Consider the following 9,891-nt stretch of genomic DNA (forward strand, 5'->3'; position numbering starts at 1 on the left):
TGGTCTTTTGAGTGTTTCACATGATTTATCAAATATTTTTTATTACCATTATAACCAGTTAAGTGGATTGTGTTACTAAATAACAAATTCAATTATCTCATATTTACCTTTTTGTTTGTTTGTTTTAAGACAGGGTCTTACTCTGTCACCCAGGCCGGAATGCAATGGCATGGTCTCGGCTCACTGCAGCCTCCACCTCCCTCCCAGGTTCAAGCGATTCTCCTGCCTCAGCCTCATGGGTAGCTGACTACAGGAGTGTGCTAACACATCTGGCTAATTTTTGTATTTTTAGTCGAGACAGGGTTTCACCATGTTGGCCAGGCTGGTCTCGAACTCCTGACCTTGTGATCCGCCCACCTCGGCCTCCCAAAGTGCTGGGATTACAGGCGTGAGCCACCGCACCCAGCCTCATGTTTACCTTTTAAGCGAGTCTGGGTTAGGCCAGGCCGTGTGGCTCACGGCTGTAATCCCAGCACTTTGGGAAGCTGAAGCGGGCAGATCATTTGAGCCCAGGAGTTCAAGACCAGCCTGGGCAATGTGGCAAAACCTCATTTCTACAAAAAATTCAAAAATTAGCCAGGCATGGTGGTACTCAGCTACTTCACAAGCTGAGGTGGGAGGATTGCTTGAGCCAGGAAGGTTGAGGCTGTAGTGAGCTGTGATCATGCCACTACACTCCAGCTGGGGTGATAGAGCAAGACTGTGTCTTAAAAAGAGTGTCTGGGTCATCTCAGACTATATAAATACCTATGTTGTTCTGTTCAGACTTCCTCCAGCCTCAGGTTGATAGCTTATCTTCACAGTTTAGAATATAGACCTGTAAGTGCTGCCAAAGTGGTTGACCCAGGAGCTAGGGCAGAACCATCTGCATTCATTTATTTGGGGCTTTGGACTGGCCCAGAACAGTGTTCAGTGAATGAAATAGCTCTGAAGAGAAACAGCCCTGTTTCTAAATTCAAGCCTTCCCATGGAGGGAATTTTTTGTCTTAGTAAATAAAATAAACATTGTTTTTAAAAGATTCAAATTTTTCAGGAGAGTAAAAAGATAGTTATTTGCACCCGTTTCCTAGTCGCTCATTTTCCTTCTCCAAAGGGAAGAAACTAGTTTGTGTCCCTCTTTCAAAGATAGTGTTTATACAAAAGATAGTGTCTACACATTTTGAACATCCAAATTTGTAAAACACAGACTCTTGGCTGGGTGCGGTGGCTCACACCTGTAATCCCAGCACTCTGAGAGGCCGAGGCAGGTGGATCACGAGGTCAGGAGATCGAGACCATCCTGGCCAACACGGTGAAACCTCTATCTCTACTAAAAGTACAAAAATTGGTGGGGTGTGGTGGTGTGCACCTGTAGTCCCAGCTGCTCGGGAGGCTGTGGCAGGAGAAATGCTTGAACCCGGGAGGTGGATGTTGCAGTGAGCCGAGATGGCACAACTGCACTCTAGCTTGGGCAAGAGAGCCAGACTCTGTCTCAAACAAAAAAACATACTCTCTTCTTTACATTGCTTAGTGTCACTAGAAATGTATCTTGGGGCTTCTCAACGATGACAGGAAGGAAGCATGGGTAAGAATAACTATGGGGCCAGTGCACCCAGAATCACGGACTAGGAAATTCTTGAACCCAGAGGTCACGCTCTTCTATCCTGTGTGGAAACAGCATTTCCTCCTTTAGCCACAAAGAATTTTGCACGTGTATTTGTATTTTGCGTTTGCATCCAGCTTCAAAAAGTGTGTTTTTGTGCCTGCACGTGTCTGAGTGCGGGTGTTTGCATATCATTTAGTACGCCTCTGTGATTTCCCTTAGTTTATTATTTTTGTGTCAGGATCTTGATGTGACTCGGTGCATGTCGCTGTTTGTGTGACATTGTGTATCATTCTTGGGATGTGTATGGGTGTGTATGTGCTATGTCATTATCTAAATATTACTTTTTTGGGGTGTGTGTGACGTCTGTAAAAGTCCACGCCTGTGTGTCTTGTCAGGGTGCTCTTCAGTGTCCAGCTGCCTCACTCATTGCATCCCATCATTCCCGGAAGATGGGCGGGTGTGGGAACAGTGGTACGCCCCCATTCCTGCCTCTCAGAGAGAACGTGCGACAGCGTTCCCAGTACACCTGGCAGGCGGCCGCAGGGGAACGCTAAAAGACCGTTGCGCGTGCACCCGTGTGCAGCCTTGGAGACAGCCTTCGGGGTCGCGCGTTATCGCGCGCGGCCTCTAGTGGCTTCGGAGGGCAGAGCTGACAGAAAAGAGGGCGGGGCTGACGGCGACGGAAGTGAAGTCACTTCCGGGCTAGGGTGTTTGTTTGGACTGGAGAAGGGAGGCGGCGGGCGAAGCGCACGTCGAGCGGGGGAGCGGCGCTGCCTGTGGAGATCCGCGGAGGCCGACAGGATTCGTTGGCTGCCGTCCACTGGGTGAGGGGGTCCCCTCGGGCGGAGTGGCGACAGGGGTGCGGCGGTCGGAGGAGAGCACGTCGGCGACGGCAGAGGAGCCTAAAGGGTTCCCTGGGTGATTGGCCACCGAGTCCCTTGCGGCCTCGGTTGTTCACTGTCTCTTTCCACCAAGTCTGAGGGATGAGCTTGGGCCGACTTCGTACTTCGTCTCTCTCTTCTCTGAGACATGGCCGTCGCTTTTTTTTTTCATTGTCACAATGATTTGGATCTCGCAGCTCTCTATCCGGGTCCTCAGTGGCGCGAGGGTTGCCGGGATAGCACTTTGCCTTGTTGCCCATTCCTCCGGTCCTTTCTCCCTCCGCCGGGTACCCTTTCCCCTGCCCCCCACCACCGCCTCGGCAACAAAGCTCATTGTTTCTACCCACTTTACGCCTGCGCGTCGCCACGCGCAGCTCCTACTTGCTGCGCGTGCGCGCCTTAGCCGAGGCTGGGGTTTTTGGAAGAGAGGGGCGGAGGAACTGGCGGACTCTTGGCGTCCTGGGGGAACGCTGCAACCGTCGACGGGCCTGATCAGATGATCGTTTTTCTCCCGTTTCTTTGCCATCCCGACCCCTTAATTTTGGTTGTATTGTAGCTCATGTCCCAGAAAAAAGAACCTTTAGAATACTGGGAACCCTTACCCTAGGAGGGCGTTGAGTTAGATGAACTTTAAGGTTCTCTCACTTTTTAATAATTTTCTGTGCTTACTCTCCTTCCCCGCCACCGCCACCAAAAATAAATAAGGCTTGTGGTGAACTTACGTCATCAAAACATTTGTTGCAGCAGCCACCAGTGATATTTTTTAGTAACTCTTAAAAGGGGTCTTACCTGTTTCCTTTTGTTTCTCTTTTCTCTGATTTGGCACCCGTATCAACTCATAAAAACCCCAAACTCTAGAAAGAATTTGGCTTCCAATTTGCCTTGAAAGGTGTAGCAGCTGACAGCCTTTGACGTTTATTCCAACGGAAAGCAGATGCTCATGTTGGGTGTGCTGGCTAATGTTGGAACGTGGTGGCATTGTTTTTTCAGATTTCATTAGAGCAGTTAGATCAGATGTTGGTTTATATTTTCATTAAGTCGCTTTTGAAATTTCATCTGGCATAAGTTATGTTTGCAATAAGTAAAAGTTCTCTATAATAATTTCTAATGGGACTCCACTATTTGCTTTCGTGATTCTGTTTCCAGTTAGTGAAAGACAGGATATTTGGGGGAAATTAATCTGTTTATACCACTTGTCAGTAGTGAACTTGAAGAAAACTGTTTTTCACCAAAAAATATCACCGGATAGGTAACTTGACAACAACTATAGAGCCCATTTGTGTTTCTTTAAGGATTGGAGGTTAGGGAATGGAGATTTCCTCTAATGATTCAAGGCTGTGCATATTGCTCCTTAGGAACTCAAATTGAGGTAATTTCACCCTCTTTGGGTCAGAATGAGTTTATAGCAGGCTTTTCCTTAAGCACTCTGCACCTTATTCAGGTTTATCCGTTTATGACTTTAGAGTGTGATGCTCCAGTTTTAGTGAAAAATTTAAAATTTATTAAATCAACACTTAGCACAGCAATTTGGTTGATACTGTGGGAGATTAAAGAATGTGGAAGGCAAGTCCTCTGCCTTGTAATCTAATAACGTTTTGTGCTTTTAAAACATTTTCTTGTAATTTACATCCTGTTATTCATTCATTACCATGAAACATGAAATGGGCAGAGCAAGTTTTTTTCTTTTTACTTTTTTTTTTTTTTTTTGAGCTGGAGTCTCACTCTCGCCAGGCTGGAGTGCTGGAGTGCAGTGGCGCAGTCTCTGCTCACTGCAACCTCCGCCTCCCCGGGTTCAAGCGATTCTCCTGCCTCCGCCTCCCGAGTAGTGGGGACTACAGGCGCTTGCCACCACGCCTGGCTAATTTTTTGTATTTTTAGTAGAGATGGGGTTTCACCGTGTTAGCCATGATGGTCTCGATCTCCTGACTTCGTGATCCTCCCGCCTCGGCCTCCCAACAGCAAGTTTTATCTTGCCCACTTGGGAATTAAGGAAATAGAAGCTTGAGAGATTATTTTTATGTAGCAAATATTTATGTAACACTTAATAATGCCAGGCATTGTTCTAATTGCTTTTACAAATATTAACTAATTTGATCCACAACATAGCTAGAAGATAGGCCCTACTATAAAATGAAGATAAAAAATGAGATGTGAAGTAACTTGCCCAATGTCACATAGCTAATGATAGTCGGAATTCGAATCCACATAGTCCAGAGATTGTGTGCTGTTAACCATTAAGTGGTGCTGTGTGATTTAGTGACAGGTCTAGGGTACTTTAAGGTGGTTAAGTAGCATAGCTGGGATTTGAACCTACAATCTTCTGTGGTCTAAGGTCTTCTGACTGTGGTCTAAGATTAAAGTTGTCCAAGTCTTTGCCTTTGTGATCTAGACCACCTGTTGCACAGGTGCATGAATAGTTTGCATTCAACATAGGCTAAGGTTCAGTTCCAATAACTCCCTTTTTTCTTAATTTTTTCATTGTTTGTAGAGTGGTGCTGTCCAATGATGAGGTACTGTGTGTAGTTATGAGCACATGAGATGTGGCTAGTGTAAATGAGTAACTAAATTTTAATTAAATAGATCTATGTTGCTGATGGCCACCATATTGGAGGGGCACAAGTTTGGGGGATTTGAATTGCCTCTGCTTCCTTTATCAGTTTGTATAAATTTGGGTGACATTTCTAATGTACCGGAGCTTTTATCAGTAAGGATGATCCATCCTTGCTCTCACCTAATTACCCTTATTACACTACAGTTGAGATGAGGGTAGACTTTGGGATTTTCCTGTGATACTGTATCATCTCTATAGGTTTAATATCTGTGATTTTTACCTTGTCCCTTGGTCTAGAGACCTTTAACTGCCCTAAACGTTTAATCACCGGGATAGATAATGCTAATTGTTATGTGCCAGGTTCTCTAACTAGGTACTGTTATTAATTCCCATGTAACAGATGAGGAAACCGAGACTCAGGTTAAATAACTTGCCATAGTCACACAGTAAAGCAGCCTGGTTCCAGAGCCCATGGGTTTTTTTTGTTGTTGTTTTTGAGATGGAGTCTCACTCTGTTACCCAGGCTGTAGTGCAGTGGCACAATCTCGGCTCACTGCAACCTCCGCCTCCAGGGTTCACACCATTCTCCTGCCTCAGCCTCTCCAGTAGCTGGGACTACAGGCGCCCGCCACCTCACCCGGCTAGTTTTTTGTATTTTTTAGTAGAGATGGGGTTTCACTGTGTTAGCCAGGATGGTCTCGATCTCCTGACCTCGTGATCCGCCCACCTTGGCCTCCCAAAGTGCTGGGGTTACAGGTGTGAGCCACCGCCCCAGCCCAGAGCCCATGTTTTTTAATCATTACCTTATTGCGCCAAATAGTAAAACAAAAAATTCAGTGCTTTTCACAGACTTCAGAGTGGAAAACAGACCAAATGAAAAATTTTGCCCCGGGCGCGGTGGCTCAAGCCTGTAATCCCAGCACTTTGGGAGGCCGAGATGGGCGGATCACAAGGTCAGGAGATCTAGACCATCCTGGCCAACACGGTGAAACCCCGTCTCTACTAAAAAAATACAAAAAACTAGCCGGGCGAGGTGGCGGGCGCCTGTAGTCCCAGCTACTGGAGAGGCTGAGGCAGGAGAATGGTGTAAACCCAGGAGGCGGAGTTTGCAGTGAGCTGAGATCTGGCCACTGCACTCCAGCCTGGGCGACAGAGTGAGACTCCGTCTGAAAAAAAAAAAACAAAAGAAAAATTTTGCGATCCTCTCTTAACTGCCAAAGGAAGTATACTTAAACGTATTATATGCGTAAAATACGATTGAATATATTTTATATGCAAATAAGGTAAGGATCACAGTGGTTCAAAACAGAGTCCAAGGGAATGAGAAAAGATGGTGCTTATGGAGGTAGATTAATGAAAGAAACAGAAGAGAACTGTATTTGAATTTTAATGAGAATTCTTAAAAGATGAAACTAGTGGAGAAAGATTGTAAAACCTAAAAGATTCTTTATTTTAAAATTCCATAGACAATGTAAAAGGACACTGCTGGAAACCAATATGTCTAAGAGGCATTTCAGGAGGGAAAACAGCTGAAGACACAATGAAGCCCTAAGTTGATAAATTGAAAGGGTTTGCTGACTTCCAGGCAGCAGTACTGGGAAAAAATTGCCTTTACCTAACCAAAATATGGTGAAATATATGAATTTAAGTGTTAAACATCTTTTTTTTTTTTTTTTGAGACGGAGTCTTGCTCTGTCGCCCAGGCTGGAGTGCAGTGGCCAGATTTCAGCTCACTGCAAACTCCGCCTCCTGGGTTTACGCCATTCTCCTGCCTCAGCCTCCCGAGTAGCTGGGACTACAGGCGCCCGCCACCTCACCCGGCTAGTTTTTTGTATTTTTTAGTAGAGATGGGGTTTCACCTTGTTAGCCAGGATGGTCTCGATCTCCTGACCTCGTGATCCGCCCGTCTCGGCCTCCCAAAGTGCTGGGATTACAGGCTTGAGCCACCGTGCCTGGCTAAGTGTTAAACATCTTAAGCTGTCATCTAGAACAGGATTTTTAAATTTTTATTTAGTATTTTGAGACGGAGATTTGCTTTGTCACCAGGCTGGAGTGCAGTGGTGCAATCTTGGCTCACTGCAACCTCCGCCTCCCAAAAGTGGTTCTGCTGCCTCAGCCTCCCCAGTAGCTGGGACTACAAGCATGCACCACCACGCCCAGCTAATTTTTGTATTTTTAGAGATGGAGTTTCACCATGTTGACCAGGCTGGTCTCAATCTCTTGACTTCGTGATCCGCACCCCTTGGCCTCCCAGAGTGTTGGGATTACAGGTGTGAGCCACCGTGCCCGGCCTATTTTTATTTTTTGAAATGCGGTCTCCCTCTGTTGCTCAGGTTGGAATGCAGGTGCACCAGCTCAGCTCACTGCAACCTCTGCCTCCCAGGTTCAAGCAATGCTCCTGCCTCAGCCTCTTGAGTAGCTGGGACTACAGCTGTGCACCAACACACCTGGCTTATATTTTGTGTTAGAAGACATGGGGTTTCACCATGTTGGCCAGGGCTGCTCTCCAACTCCTCACCTCAAGTGATCCACCTGCCTTGGCCTCCCAAAATGCTGAGATTATAGGCCTGAGCCACCGCGCCCAGCCTAGAATGCGATTTTTAAAAGGAAAGAAAATTGATTTTCTACAACATTGAAAGTTGAAATTATTGACACTAGATTATCGACAGGAAGCACAGACGTCTCAGAATACTGTTACAACTAATTTTTTTTCCAGCACATTTACATGGAAATACTGATGTTACAACCCCCCCTTTTTTTTTTTTTTTGAGACAGTCTTGCTCTCTGTTGCCGAGGCTGGAGTGCAGTGGCGCGATCTTGACTCACTGCTACCTCCACCTCCCGGATTCAAGCGATTCTCCTGCCTCAACCTCCTGAGTAGCTGACACTACAGGCGCCTGCCACCATGCCCGGCTACTTTTTGTATTTTAAGTAGAGGCAGGGTTTCACCATGTTGGCCAGACTTTTTTGAACTTCCGACCTCAGGCCGGGCGCGGTGGCTCAAGCCTGTAATCCCAGCACTTTGGGAGGCCAAGACGGGCGGATCACGAGGCCAGGAGATCGAGACCATCCTGGCTAACACTGTGAAACCCCGTCTCTACTAAAAAATACAAAAAACTAGCCCGGCGAGGTGGCGGGCGCCTGTAGTCCCAGCTACTCAGGAGGCTGAGGCAGGAGAATGGCGTGAACCCGGGAGGCGGAGCTTGGAGAGTGAGACTCTGTCTCAAAAAAAAAAAAAAGAACTTCTGACCTCAAATGATCCACCCATCTCAGCATCCCAAAGTGGTGGGATTACAGGCCTGAGCCACTGCGCCAGGCCATACAACTAACATTTTTATTCAAACATGAAGACAAAAGATATTTTGGACACTGGCTTAGAATGATAAATCCTCAGATAGCCTTTGGAACTATTTTACAAAGATAGGAAGTTAGGGGAAGATGATGAATATAAGAAACAATTATGAGTGGCCGGCATGGGCCAATCACGTGAGGTCAGGAGTTCAAGACGAGCTTGGCCAACATGGTGAAACCCCATCTCTACTAAAAATACATAAATTAGCCAGGCATGGTGTTACACACTTGTAATCCCAGCTACTCGGGAGGCAGAGGTTGCAGTGAACCGATATCGTGCAGCTGCACTTCAACCTGGGCAACAGAGTGAGACTCCATGTCAAAAAAAAGAAAGAAACAACTATGAGTGATGAATTTATTTATTCTTGTTTTTGAGACAGGGTCTTGCTGTGTCACCCGGGCTGGAGTGCAGTGGCGTGATCTTGGCTCACTGCAGCCTCTGCCTCCCAAATTCAAGCAATTCTCCTGCCTTAGCCTTCTGAGTAGCTGGGACTACAAGGGAGCACCACCACGCCCAGCTAATTTTTTTTTTTTTTCTGAGACGGAATCTTGCTTTCTTGCCGCGGCTGGAGTACAGTGGCACGGTCTCGGCTCACTGCAAGCTCCACCTCCTGGGTTCACGCCATTCTCCTGCCTCAGCCTCCCGAGTAGCTGGGACTACAGGTGCCTGCCACAACTCCTGGCTAATTTTTTTTGTATTTTTAGTAGAGATGGGGTTTCACCGTGTTAACCAGGATGGTCTAGATCTCCTTACCCCGTGATCCACCCGTCTCGGCCTCCCAAAGTGCTGGGATTACAGGCATGAGCCACTGTACACGGCCACGCCCGGCTAATTTTTGTATCTTTTTTTTTTTTTGAGTCAGAGTTTCACTCTTATTGCCTAGGCTGAAGTACAGGGTGCAGTCTCGGTTCACTGCAACCTCCACCTCCCAGGTTCTCGCAATTCTCTTGCCTCAGCCTCCCCAGTAGCTGGGATTACAGGTGCCTGCCCACCACACCTGGCTAATTTTTGTATTTTTAGTAGAGACAGGGTTTCGCTGTGTTGGCCAGGCTGGTCTGGAACTCCTGACCTCAGGTGATCTGCCCACCTTGGCCTCCCAAAGTGCTGGGATTACAAGCGTGAGCCACCGTGCCTGTCCTGAGTGATGAATTTAGTAAAATATAAATGGATAATAATGTGAAGTGTCAAGTATTCAATTCAAAAATTATTTTAAAACATATAGTAAGAGAAAACCTAATAGTAGGAATCTACCAGTGTTAAATTCCACAAAACTGAAGATTGGCAGGGAAGAAGTGTGTAAGTAAAATAATTTTAAAGGGCTTGCCTTGGCTCAGAGCAGACATTGGGTTGGGTATATTGGAGAAGGAAAGGCATCTAAATGGGTGTATTGAGTTGTTTTTTGTTGTTTGTTTGTTTTTTCTGAGATGGAGTGTCGCTCTGTTGCCCAGACTGGAGTACAGTGGTGTGATCTTAGCTCACTGCAACCTCCGCCTCCTGGGTTCAAGCAATTCTCCTGCCTCAG

General features: G+C 46.5%; 1 protein-coding gene across 1 annotated transcript in view; it reads left to right on the plus strand.

Moving 5' to 3' along the window:
* The first annotated feature begins 2,302 nt into the window (after nucleotides 1-2,302).
* PAIP2 (poly(A) binding protein interacting protein 2) overlaps nucleotides 2,303-9,891 on the plus strand; it is a 26,843-nt gene continuing 19,254 nt past the window's right edge. The window contains exons 1-3 of the mRNA XM_011935319.1: nucleotides 2,303-2,409; nucleotides 9,663-9,665; nucleotides 9,709-9,715. The gene's annotated coding sequence lies outside the window, so the exon portion shown is untranslated. The remainder of the gene's footprint in view (nucleotides 2,410-9,662; nucleotides 9,666-9,708; nucleotides 9,716-9,891) is intronic.

This window comes from Colobus angolensis, unplaced genomic scaffold (genome assembly GCF_000951035.1).
Source record: "Colobus angolensis palliatus isolate OR3802 unplaced genomic scaffold, Cang.pa_1.0 Scaffold142, whole genome shotgun sequence".
In the NCBI taxonomy this organism is placed as follows: domain Eukaryota; kingdom Metazoa; phylum Chordata; class Mammalia; order Primates; family Cercopithecidae; genus Colobus; species Colobus angolensis.